The sequence below is a fragment of the Stomoxys calcitrans genome, chromosome 4, assembly GCF_963082655.1.
Source record: "Stomoxys calcitrans chromosome 4, idStoCalc2.1, whole genome shotgun sequence".
In the NCBI taxonomy this organism is placed as follows: domain Eukaryota; kingdom Metazoa; phylum Arthropoda; class Insecta; order Diptera; family Muscidae; genus Stomoxys; species Stomoxys calcitrans.
The window spans coordinates 107539547-107553602 of record NC_081555.1 but is presented as its reverse complement, the minus strand read 5'-3'; the positions used below and the strand labels follow the sequence as shown (position 1 = coordinate 107553602).

General features: G+C 35.6%; 1 protein-coding gene across 4 annotated transcripts in view; it reads right to left on the bottom strand.

Moving 5' to 3' along the window:
• Nucleotides 1-14056, bottom strand: part of LOC106081314 (annexin B11) — a 48600-nt gene extending 34544 nt beyond the window's left edge. For 2 of the 4 annotated variants that reach the window (XM_059367469.1, XM_059367470.1), the window contains exon 1: nucleotides 13633-14056. The gene's annotated coding sequence lies outside the window, so the exon portion shown is untranslated. The remainder of the gene's footprint in view (nucleotides 1-13632) is intronic. The other 2 variants (XM_059367472.1, XM_059367471.1) reach the window with 2 other exon arrangements.

Below are 14056 nucleotides of genomic sequence, written 5' to 3'. Positions count from 1 at the left end.
GTATATCAGCCGACCATGGCTATATGGGATTCAAATGAAAGATATTTGTGAGTAGATTACGAATATGACATTAAAATTTGCGTTCAAATCTAGGTGGCGCTTTTCCTCCTCAAAATACATCAAATAGGTTAATTGACCCATTATGGCAATATGGGACTCAAATGAAAGGTATTGAAGAGAAGAATAACGAATTTGATATCCAATTTCGGAGCCAAGTGTTTGGGGGCACGCCTTAAATCACCCCCTTAACTTAACTTCATTTCCGACTATAGCAATATGGATTTAAAAATTTCAACAGAGGAGATAACCACCGCACTAAATTTTGCATGATGCACTCGCCAGAATTCGAACGCAGGCGTTCAGAGACATAGGCGGACATAGGCTACAATGGCACGAAATCGATATCCATATTCAGGGCGAAGTGTCCCCATCCTAAAAAGATATTAGAGAGTTCAAGAAGGCGCAGCGGAGCGTGCCCGGCTCAGCTAGTCTTATTCAAATTCAATTTGTGTTTGTTTGTTTGTTCCGTATAGACTCAAAAACGGCTGAACCGATTACCTTGAAATTTTCAAAGATTGTGTAGGTTGGTCTGGAAGGAAACATAGACTACATAGAGGGGGGAGGACCCTCCCCCTTACCCCAAAAATACTACCCAAAAATAAAAGTGGACCGATCGGGACAATATGGGATTGAAATGAAAGGTATTCAAGAGTAGAGTACGAATTTCATTATAAAAGTTGCATCCAAGTACCTGGGGGCCGTCCCAGCCCCAAAACCCCTTAAAATAGGTTTGTTTGACGATCATGACAATATGGGACTCAAATGAAAGGTATTCGGGAGTAGATTACGAATATGGTCAGAATTGGGAATAGGTTTTATAATTTATTAATAAAGGAAGGGGGCGCACCCTGAAATCTAAAGTGGAGCGGACCCGGAAATCTAAAGTGGACTTATAAGGACAATATGGGTATCAAAAGAAAAGTATACGGGAGTAGATAACGTATCTGGCACACAGATTCATGTCGAAAATGGTCACAATATCCCATCACGGATATATGGGACTCGGTTTGTTTGTTCCGTGTAGACAGAAAAAAGGAAAAATGGATATTCTCGAAATGTTCGCTTATTGTGTCGATTGGCCTGGAAGGAAACATAGACTATATAATTCTTCGGTATCGGAAGGGGGACGGACCCTCCCCCTTATGCTAAAAATACAACTAAAAATCAAAAGTGGACCCATCGAGACAATATATTGGGTTGCCCAAAAAGTATTTGCGGATTTTTCATATAGTCGGCGTTGACAAATTTTTTCACAGATTGTGACTCTGTAATTGCATTCTTTCTTATGTCAGTTATCAGCTGTTACTTTTAGCTTGCTTTAGAAAAAAAGTGTATTTGATTAAAGATCATTCTAAGTTTTATTAAAAATGCATTTACTTTCTTTTAAAAAATCCGCAATTACTTTTTGGACAACCCAATATGTATCAAATGAAAGGTATTGGAGAGAAAAATACGAATATGGTACTAAAAGTATGGTATTGCTAAGTACCCATCGAGCCTCCCCAACCCCAATACTTCCCCAAACAAACATATTGAACGTTAATTTCAATATGGGGCTCAAATGAGAGGTATTTGGGAGTAGATTTCGAATCTGGCACACAAAATCAGATCGAAGTATAGGGGATCACGCCAACCCTTAAAAACGCCATTAGACCCATTGTGATCATATGATACATGGCTGAACCGATTTTCATAGAATGTTTACGTTTGTCTGGAAGGAAATATGGGCTATATAACTTTTAGATATCGGAGTGCTATAGGAGGTGAAGCAGAGCGGGCCCATTTCGGCTAGTAATATATAAAACAGAACAGTAAGTAGTAGATAATATTTCCAGCTAGCTTACGTTGCTATCTTATTCAAATAAGTGAACAAAAAAGCATACATACATATGTATATTTATTTAGTCTGATTGTACTGTGTTTTATTTACGCACCAGCCTTCTATGTACCACACAAATATATTTGTATTCCAAAATGATTCACATTCTATTGTAATCATCATTACTATGAACTTCTGGTAAAACTAAATTTCTTGGAATCTATCAATCTGGACAGTCTGTGAGGTACCAAGAATAACAAAGTCACTGATAAAAGTAAATTTTTATTCACTACCAACAAATGTGTGTATCTAGGTATTGTTCCTTTTGTTCACATCTCACCGAGTCTATGCAACGTTGTGAAATGATTAAATAAACATTGAAATAAACATGCGATTCATCTGCTTTGCTGCCAAATTAGAAAAATAAGCAAAAAACAGCATTCACCACCAACACATGTTGCTTGGATAAATGCCAAAAGTATAGACGGCAAAAAAGAGAGATGTTCAAATGCAAGAAATTAGAAAAAAAAATTCATTACCCGTGATGCAAGCATGCGAAAATCTAATAATTCTAATAACACGATTTCAAATGACAACTACCACTTGTTTGCTTTCAGGTGTTTTTGTTCATTATATATCCTTTAATAAGAAAGTGCGATTGAGATCCATGACAGCTAACAATATCGTTTATTGATTTCGAATTAATATTGAGTAGGTGGTTCAATATCAATCATGTGATAAAGAATTATACTATACAAAAAAGAAAAGTATTGCTCAACACTACATATTGTAATATTTCAGTATTGGAATAGGCATGGGATATGCAACCACTTCACATAGTTCCATGTGTAATATAATGTAAAATTTTCCAATTGAAAGCAAAGTCAAAAAATTATAATGGACATATATCGTTATCGTTATAAGCATTCAATACTTTGAATACATTCATAAACTTCACCCTTTTATTTTAAAATTTTTTACTTAAAAAAAGTAATGTAAAAATAATTTTTAAAATTTTTAAAATATTTCGAAACAAAATATTCACCCGTGCTGCAAAACAATAATATTTTCATTTTTAGCAAACTATTTCACCTACACGCAAAACAATAAAATGACGTGTTCATGCTAATGAGCCTGATGAATAATCTGTATACAAACTTCACAAAACAAGATATCAACAATTTGCATGACTTAATATTTGTGCAAGTGATGTATGACGATTTAACAACGCAATGGGTTTTTTCCGAAAATTCTGTCTGTTTTTAAAAACTAAAAATCTATATTTTATTTTTATTATTAGGCTACAGTCTATCCATATAAAATAATATCGAATTCTAACAATAATGTCTGCCCCACCTATATTGATATGCCTGTCACTTGGTGGAGACGGAAACTCCTCGTTTTTTGTCATATTTATTTTGCAAACAAACTTCTGGGTCGGAAAATAACAGCCCACACTACTACTTTGTAATCAGATATACAAACATGGTTATCCAAATGATGATGTAATAACGCAGTTACATATTTGGTGTGGGGGTGTTGAGTTTCACTTAAGGTTAGTTATAGTCGAAATGCGTGCTTGTTCTTTGATGACGTTCAAAGTTCTAGTTAGGCCAAGGCCCATCCTAGCTTTATGTCAAGTTGAGAAATAGTGAAATAACGGTGACAAAGTTCACCTTAACTTATGGCCAAATATTTTTTGTTTTTTTTTTGTTATGAAATTTATTGTTAATTAAAATAATTGTAACCTTCCAAGGTAACAATTAGTAATCTCAAGGTCATATTGATTAGATTTAATTTGTGTTGTAAGAGTTTGTTTACACAAGCTCAGCTGAGGCAATATTAAGCTGTATTAAACTAATTATATCGTAGTGATCAATTTGCTTTAGAGGAGAATTGGATTTTGTTTTTGTTAAAGTGAATGAATCTATAGCAAAGATAGAACAAAAAATATTTTTATGAAATATTCCTTACAAAAAACATTTTTCACATTTCACATTTCTGTAAAATTGTGTCTTAAGACAAAATTTCCAAAAAAAAATTTCTCTGAAGACAAAATTTCTATGAAATTTTCTTCTAAGACAAAATTTCTATGAAATTTTCTTCTAAGACAAAATTTCTATGAAATTTTCTCTAAAGACAAAATTTCCAAAAAATTTCTCTGAAGACGAAATTTCTATGAAATTTTCTCTAAAGACAAAATTTCTATGAAATTTTCTCTAAAGACAAAATTTCTATAAAATTTTCTCTAAAGACAAAATTTCTATGAAATTTTCTCTAAAGACAAAATAACTATGAAATTTTGCTCTAGTAAATACAAAATTTCCCATGAACATTCCATTTAAGAACCGGGGATACTTCTCCATGTCAATGAGTGCAGCCCCATTATTGTTTAAGGTCAATGATAAGGGACCTCATTGTCCGAATGGCGTGCCGCATAGCAACACCACTTGGTAGAGGAATTTTACCATGGCAGGATACCTATCATGAACATAGCAGGATATCTTACAAATGTAGTAAGGGGATAACCATCACTGTAAATTATTCTTATGTTTACTGGCCTCTCTAAAGAAAAAACTTCTATGAAATTTTCTCTGAAGACAAATATATTTAAGACGATATATTTAAAAATCTCCTGTTATCTTCAGATCCAGATTTAATGGTGGTTCTGCTACAGAACTTTAACATTCAATAATTTCAAAGAATTTCAGAATTTGATTTACCTTTTAGATTTAGAAAGCAATACAGAGGATTACTTTCAAGAAATAAAAAAGTTTGATAACACAATAATAAATGTTTATAGTCTCCTAAGGAATGTATCATAAAATTAAGTTTTACATGTGTTTTATAAATAAAGATAAAATGTTACCCTCATTTTTTTTCTGTCAGCCAACACGCAGGGATTGTCTCCTATGAATGCAGTGCATTGGGTTGGCGAGAGGAAATTAGGAATTGGAGGGGTGAAAAGGATGTAGTGCTTATTGACATTTGTCTTAAATCTTTGGATGTCTAAGTGGATGGGAAAAACATTAGCCGGAAATCGATTCCACATACGAACGGTTCGGGCGAAATAATTCTCTCTATAATGCATTTAGCGGCCCGCTGGCCAATCAATTACAAACGGGTGTGAGTTCCTGGAATGTCTAGTATCCCTGACATACATCCTTACATCAGGAATAAGAAGACGAATATCAGAAGAACACACACCATGTAAGTACCGATAGAACAGCGCCAAACAAGCCACATTGCAACGATGATGAAGGGAGGCAAAAGAGTTGGAAACCCCACTGTCCCCAATCAACGCCATCGTTCTCCTCTGTACACGGTCCAGTTAGGCTCCGGGAATGATTTTGAAGCTCCAGCCCATACATGTAAGTTGTACTCCATTTTCGGCCTTATGAAAGTGGTGTAGATGTTAAGAAGATCAGACGGAGTGAAGTAATTCCGTTTAAGGAAGCCTAAACATTTGAATGCTTCTTTCGACACTTCGTATACATATTTAGCCCAACGGACATCACTTTGTATTGTCATGCCCAGAACATCAAGAGCTTCTGATTGCTCAACATCTACACCGTTAATAGACAAAGATGATCGTAATGGGTCAGCGAATCGTTTGTGTGACTACAAGCAGCATTGAGTCTTCCGTGCATTAAAATCTATTCGATTCATTCAACTCCACTCAAAAATGGCCAGCAAACCCTGGCAGAGTGTATCGTTCATAAACCGCCTCTTCTCCTCAATCTCTCGAAGACTTGGCCTATGGTGGAATGAGTACGAATGACAGAGATTACTGTCATTCGCAAATGAGTAGATCGGATTCCATGTCTGACTCACCGAATGTTGATGAAAATTAGAAAAAGAGAAGGAGAGAGAACAGAGCCCTGGGGTACATTTTATGTGTTAATACCAATTTTCTAGTATTAGGCATTTCAGGAGAATTTAAGGTATTTGAATATGTGAAGGATATTGCACATTGCCAATTTTGCCCATGAACATTCCATTAAGGAACAGCAGCAAACTTCTCACATATCAATGAGTGCAGTCCGATTCAAGTTTTAAGCTCAATGATAAGAGTCCTTCTTTTTATAGCCGAGTCCGAACGGTGTTTCGCAGTTCGACACCTCTTTGGAGAGAAGTTTTACATGGCATAGTACCTCACAAATGTTGCCGGAATGAAGGATATACTTGGGCCAAATTTGGCATCAGTCAGTATTTTGATATTGCAATTCACAAATTAGAGGAAAAAACCCACCTTTCGACTTTTATTTAAATGTTATACACCATTACCCTCTGCCGCATAGTTGACAAAATCATAGAGGTGTGCACATTAGGTAGCGATTTTGGCGCATGGTAGAAAATATTTTATATACAAATTATACATCGTTGAAAAGGTCTAGATTTGTAGAAGACAAGAAAGAGTTTGATAGCATAAACAAGTAAGAGCTTGGTAAGTTCGACCGTGCCGAATCTTATATACCCTCCACCATGGATAGCATTTGTTGAGTTCTTTGCACGGTATCTCTTTTTAGGCAAACAAAGAATAATGAATAAGAACTGTTATGCTATTGGAGCTATATCAATTCCGATTCGGACCATAAATGAATTGAATGCTGAACATTGTAGAAGTCATTGTGCAATATTTCAGTCGGTTAAGAATTGCGCCTTGTAGGAGCTCAAGAAGCAAGAAGCAAATTTCAGCCTGATTTGGCTGAAATTTGGAACTCACAGTTGCTTTGACCAACAGTCATCCACTCCGATTAGGACCCATGTTTGATCTTATTTGGATATAGCAGCCGTCTAGTCCGATCTGCTGATTAAGGATCTTACGCTAACAAAAGCCTCGTTCATCAACCGCTTTCTCTGACATTTGAATCATTAACTTGTACATGGCTTCTTGCTACCTAAACCAAATATGTCCATATCAATCCAATATGGAAAGAGTAGTGTGGTCCCACCACCATCAGTTAATGCGTTTAAATTGTTTTGAAATTAGGGTAAGGAGAAAGGTGCATCCTCTCCATATATCAAAATATTTTCCCTATTTTCATCTACAAACCCAAAATCGTTTCACTCGTTTTATAGTTTTTAGGGAAAAAATAACACTTAAAATATTGACTCCTTAACATTGTCTGCTGGGCGTTGGATTTTTCAAGCGTACGTATGAAGAGTGATGCAAAAATATCCGGGAAATAAGAGGGCAGATGCAGAGTAACTTTAACCCTTCACAGACAGACAGACTGAGAGTTTTAATCGAATAAGGAACATTTCTGAATTGAGGAAGAAATGCCCAATCTTTTAATAGCCTATACCAAAAGTAAAAACTATTGTAGTTCAGAGAGCTTTAAAATGTTTAAAAAAAATCTTTCGCATTATTAATGTAGAGACTGCAATAATTAAAATGTTGTCTAAACTGGGATGTTAATACATCCATGCGAAAAAAATATTTGAATATAAATTTCGCAACACTACATTTGTTGATATGGATATTTGTGCGATATACAGTGGCACAGAAAAGTCTACATACCCCACTCAGAAAATACCTTTTACAAAATAAAATTTTTCGGGGAAAAAGTTTTTCTACCAAATGTCTATCGTTGGTAAAATTGGACTCCAATATTTGTGCGATATACAGTGGCACAAAAAAGTCTACATACCCCACTCAGAAAATACCTTTTACAAAATAAAATTTTTCGGGGAAAAAGTTTTTCTACCAAATGTCTATCGTTGGTAAAATTGGACTCCAGTATTATAATTTGGTAAAATTTTTGGTATTATATCTTATCCTCACGACGTTGCTGCAAGTTTACGTAATTGCTATTTATGAAAAGGTATGTAGACACATCTGTGCTACTGTACATATCAATAATGTATGGCGTACATTATACGATATTATAATTTGTTCACGTACAATTACCTAGGTAGACAGAAATGAGAAATAAGCACAAAATAGCCAGACAACCAAACTCAACGTCATTTCCATTGCTTTTGCATTTGCAAACTAATAAATTGCTAGCTGCTGTTGTTGAGTCACTCTTTGGGAAATGTTTTGGTATATTCTACACATTGTTTTAATTTTACTGCAAATCCATGAACCTATGTTACAACAGTTAAAGTTCTGTTGTCTTGTAATTTTTCCACTGAAGTCAAATTTCTTTGCGGTTCACCCTAATATACCATCATCTCTTTTTTTTACATCAACTAACAACATTCAATTATGTTCATCGTAATGTTTTCCAAGAATGTCTGTAAGCAATTATCTTCAAATATTTGATAATCAACCTACATACTTCTTTTACATGTGGTTTTATTCGAAGAGTAAATACGCAAAATATTTATATTTTCCGTAGTCTCTTCTCCTCTCATAGGTTATTTGTGGATCAGGCACATTTGTACATATTGCTTGAAAGTGCAAGCCAAATTACTCGGTAAATAAATTTGATCCAACAATTTTTTGTTCCAACAATACAGACAAAAGGGAATGGAAAATAATAGCCCAAAAGTCTGCAGGCATGTTTTTGTGCTTCCAAAAAAATCTATTCTATGACTCATTCCTAGACCAAATTGTCTAGATGCTGTCTTGCCTTGTATAGTATAACTAGTAGTGCAGATAGGCGGGTGTTTCTAAATTTGTTATTACTAAACATAAACAAAAAACCCAAAAATAAGGGATGATGAAGTAATCTTGGAGCCAATCAATTGTAGACCTTACACATCATCATACCTAATTTTTTTTTTTTGGATGATGATGTAAGATTCTTATCCAGACTTTAAATCACCGTTTATGACATGGGCCAGGAAGAAAAGATTATTCAAGTTTTTGTACAAAGCACGCATAAAAAAGATCGAAAGTGTTTTGAAAGTAGACAGATGGATAAGACCTGGGGGGAACGTTTGAACGTTTACCTAGGGAAGAGTGAAATCTGCCTGTTTACTAGCAAGATGAAGGTTGGACAAAGTGACAGGTTGTTTGGGCTTTCACTGTTAACAGATTCTGACACTTGGATGTCGATTAGTATGGGAAATGCTTAGGAATTATGAATGGAAAAATGCCATACCATCTTAGGCATGGATGTCAAGAGTGTCAAAACAGTAAACCCTTCTACATACATATAGTCGAAGACAAATGCAACATTTGATAAAAACTGTGGATCGAAAAAATTTACCAAAGAAAATTTTCAAATCCTTGAAAAAGGCTATACATATTGTTTCCATAAAATATTTTTCAATAAAATATATTGACCCAATAAGTATCGACCCCGACCCAATAATGAACTATTAGGTCGGGGCGGCCCCCTAGGTACGTGGACCTAATATTTATTATCAAAATAATACTCTACACCCGAATACCTTTCATAGGAGTCCCATTTTGCCCCGATCGGTCCACTTTCATTTTTGGTTGGTGCTTTTGGAGTAAGGGGGAGGGTACGCCCCCTTGCGATATCAACATATTCTATAGCCTATTTCTCCTTCCAGACGATATTCGTAATCTACTCTACCTTTCATTTGAGTCCCATATTGTTCCGATCGGTCCACTTTTACTTTTAGATGGTGCTTATGGGGTAAGAGCGAGGGTTCGCCCCCTTACGATATCTACAAATTCTATAGCCTATTTCTCCTTTCAGACCATATTAGTAATATTCTCCCTATCACCTTTTGTTTGAATCCCATAGTGTCCGGATCGGTCCAGGTGGTGCTTATGGGGTGAGAGGAAGGGTCCGCCCCCTTACGATATCAAAAAATTCTTAAGCTATTGCTCCTTCCATACCATATTCATAATCTACTCCTTAATACCTTTCATTTGAGTCCCATAGTAACCCGATTGTTCCAGATGGTGCTTATGAGGTAAGGGGGAGTGTACGCCCCCTTACGATATCAACAAATTCTATAGTCTATTTCTCCTTCCAGACCATATTGGTAATCTATTCCCTAATACTTTTTATTTGAGTCCCATATTGTCCCGATCGGTCCACTTTTAGTTTTGGGTGATGAGTGTTCCGATCGGTCCAGGTATTGCTTATGGGGTAAGAGGGAGGGTCCGCCCCCCCTACGATATCAAAAAATTCTTAAGTCTTTTGCTCCTTCCAGACCATATTCGTAATCTACTCCCTAATACCTTTCATTTGATTCCTATATTGTCAATATCGTCCAATATGTCTATTTGAGGGGGATTTTGGGTTCGGGGCGGATCCCTAGGTATCTGAGCCCAATTTTTAATAACGAGTTACCAATCTTTTCTCAAATACCTTTCGTGGGAGTCACATGCTGACCGATCGGTCTGCTTTTAGTTTTGGGTGGTGCTTTAGAGTGTAAGGGGAGGGTCCGCCCCCTTCCGATATAAAAAATTGTATAGCCTATGTTTCCTTCCAGACCAACCTATAATATATATGAACATTTCAAGGTAATCGGTTCAGCCATTTTTGAGTCTATACGGAACAAACAAACGAACAACCAGACAACCAAACTCAAATACATTTTTATACCCACCACTACAGCATGGAGTATACTAATCTAGTCATTCCGTTTGTAACACCTCGAAATATTGATCTGCGACCCCATAAGGTATATATATTTAAGATTTTATCGACATTCTGATTCGATCTAGTCATGTCCGTCCGTCTGTCGAAATCACGAAAGCGGTCGAACGCGTAAAGCTAGCCACTTAAAATTTTGCGCAGATACGATATACTGATGTAGGTCGTTGGGGATTACAAATGGGCCATATCGGTTCAGATTTAGATATAGCTCCCATATAAACCGATCTCCCGATTTGACTTCTTGAGCCCTTGCTAGCCGCAATTTTTGTTCGATTTGGCCTTAATTTTGCACATAGTATTCTCTTATGATCTCCAACAACTATGTTAAGTGCGGTTCAAATCGGTCTACAACCTGGTATAGCTCCCATATAAACTGATCTCCCGATTTGACTTCTTGAGCACATGGAAGCCTCAATTTTCATCTGATTTGTCTTAAATTTGCACAAAGTGTGCTCTTATGACCTCCAACAACTGTGTTAAATGCGGTCCAAATCGAATTCACTCAGGGTTTAATACTATTCTAAAAAGACTTTCTTTCCGCTCGATATTCTCATGATGTCCGATTTAGAAGTGTTTTCGGGGGTGAGATGGTCCCCTAGACACTTGGCCCCAAAATTGGTTATCAAATTAGTTCTCTAATCCCAAATACCTTTCGTTTGAGGCAAATACTGGCATGGTCGGCAAATTTTTACCCTTTGGGGTGTTTATGGGGAAAGCGAGGTGCCCCAAATACATGGTCGCACTTTTGGATATTCGTATTCTACTCCCAAATACCTTTATTTGAGCCCCAGAAAATTGGTCTCCAAATTTCATGCTCTACTTCCAATACTTTTCATATGAGCCTCACATTGATATGGTATATGTAAATATGGCCGAAACTCGTATTCTACTCATAAATATCTCTTATTTGAGTCCCATATTGCCATGGTGGGTAAATATGTCCGATTTGGGTGTTTTGGGGGTTGGGGTGCTCCCCCAAACACTTGGTCCGACAATTGGATAGCAGATACGTTTTCTAATCTTAAATAACTTTCCTTTGAGACCCATATTGTCATGATTGGTCTATATATATATTTGGTAGGTTTTGGGGTTGGGGCGGCCCCCATCCGAAATTTGGATACAAAATTTTTTTTTTGGATTACTTTAAGAGAGCACGCAAAATTTCGCTAAAATCGCAACACCCGTCACCGAGATCTGGCGTTTCTGAAATTTAGGGTAAGGGGGAGGGTCCGCCCCCCTTCCCCTTCACATATCAAAAACTGTATTTTCACCACGGGGTCATTATGCACCAAAATTTCAAGAAAATCGGTTCAGCCGTTTTTGAATCTTTAAGGAACACACAAACAAACAAGCAAACCTACAAACAAACACAAATTGATTTTTATATATAAGATTTTGTCAACATTTCATTTCCATAGAAAATTTTGTCAAAATTTTATTTCTATAGAAAATTTTGTCAAAATTTTATTTCTATAGAAAATTTTGTCAAAATTTTATTTCTATAGAAAATTTTGTCAAAATTTTATTTCTATAGAAAATTTTGTCAAAATTTTATTTCTATAGAAAATTTTGCCAAAATTTTATTTCTATAGAAAATTTTGTCAAAATTTTATTTCTATAGAAAATTTTGTCAAAATTTTATTTCTATAGAAAATTTTGTCAAAATTTTATTTCTATCCAAAATTTTGTCAAACTTTTATTTCTATCCAAAATTTTGTCAAACTTTTATTTCTATTGAAAATTCTGTCAAAATTTTATTCCTATAGAAAATTTTGTCAAAATTTTATTTCTATAGAAAATTTTGTCAAAATTTTATTTCTATAGAAAATTTTGTCAAAATTTTATTTGTATAGAAAATTTTGTCAAAATTTTATTTCTATAGAAAATTTTGTCAAAATTTTATTTCTATAGAAAATTTTGTTAAAATTTTATTTCTATAGAAAATTTTGTTAAAATTTTATTCCTATCTGTCATCCGCCATATCCGCATCGGTGCATGGGGTCCGCCTTACCATTTCGGGGGTCGTGAGTTCGAAGCCTACCTGAGGTTGAGCTGATTTAAGACTGCCGCTATAACCTTACCTAATCTGGGTTACCATTGAGCTTAAACTAAAATCGGATAGCACTCATTGATATGTGAGAATTTTGCCGCCTGTTGTTTAAAAAAATGTTTGTGGGCAAATTTGCAACTAAGGTTACTTTACGGTTGTTTTTTTTTTCAAATCTCCGACACTAGCGCCATCTATTTTTACCTCCAGCTTGTTCGTAACCTAAATGGGGTTAAATGCAAATTTTGCCCATGAACATTCCGCTAAGGAACAAGAGCAAACTTCTCACATATCAATGAGAAAAGTCCGATTCAAGTTTAAGTTCAATGATGAGGGGCCTCCTTTTTAAAGCCAAGTCCGAACGGCGTGCCGCAGTGCGACACCTCTTTGGAGAGAAGTTTTACATGGCATAGTACCTCACAAATGTTGCCAGCGTTAGGAGGGGAAAACAAACGCTGAAAATTTTTTCAAAGGGTCTCGTCAGGATTGGAACCTAGGCGTTCAGTGTCATAGGCGGACATGCTCACCTCTGCGCTACGGTGGGCTCTAATCTAAATGGGGTTATAAATTAATTTTCATTTAAGTACCATATTTAATTTTGTCAAACCCCTATAGTCCATGGATCAATTTTGACAAAATGTCGCCATGGAAGGCTTAGAGATTATTTTTTACCCTTAGCCCCTTAAATGTCACCCATGGTGTTTGATTAACTCACAACACTTTACTTCCAAAATGCCGGCACTTGAATCTGCAATTCATACCTCATCTTTTCAAAACGACTTTAATTTTTATACAATTAAAAAAAAAAAAAACTTTCTCCCCTCCCCTTAAAAGTCTTCAGCTATGAACGTGACTTAAACACACTAGACACCAAACCAAATGTGTCGACTAAAAATTCCGACCCCTATGAATAAACACAAAGATGGGCTCACACGCCACCATACAAAAAAACGACGATTGAATAATTTACGCATATGAAAGCCGGTCGAGAGACATTATCCAAGAGAAACCAGTTTTCTATTCATTATCGTCATAAAGAAAAAAAATTTAAGCTGTTTTGGTTGTTGCTTTGGTGGATCCCAAGCCAATGAATTGTAAAATGGTCTGGGTGGGGGAACCACCATAAGTCAATATTGTTGTTGGTTGGGTTGGTATAAAACGTAAAAACTTACTGTAAACTACCACTCGTAGATGTTTAATAGATTTTTTTTTTTGGTTTTTAGTTGATTCGGTTTATTTTCCTAGAGTAACTGCAACGTAAGCAATAGCTATTTACTCTTTGTGGGGGACTTTTGTGATATATTAGATGTTGTTTCGTTTTTCTTTGAAATCAACTTTTACTCCTTTTCTTTCTCTATTCGTTTTCAAGCATCCACAATCACTAAAAAACTTTGTGTTATTTGTTGGGGTTTTTTTTATTTCTGCTTCTTTTGGTTTCTTTTTTTCTGGTTTATTTCTTTTTTTATTATTTGCCGGCTACTTTAAGGCACACTCACACAGTTAAAAACAATTGGTATATGTTTTTTATAAAAACAAAAACGTTTTGTGCCGTCAACACGAAACAATCACTTTGAAGAGAAACGAGCAACTAAATTT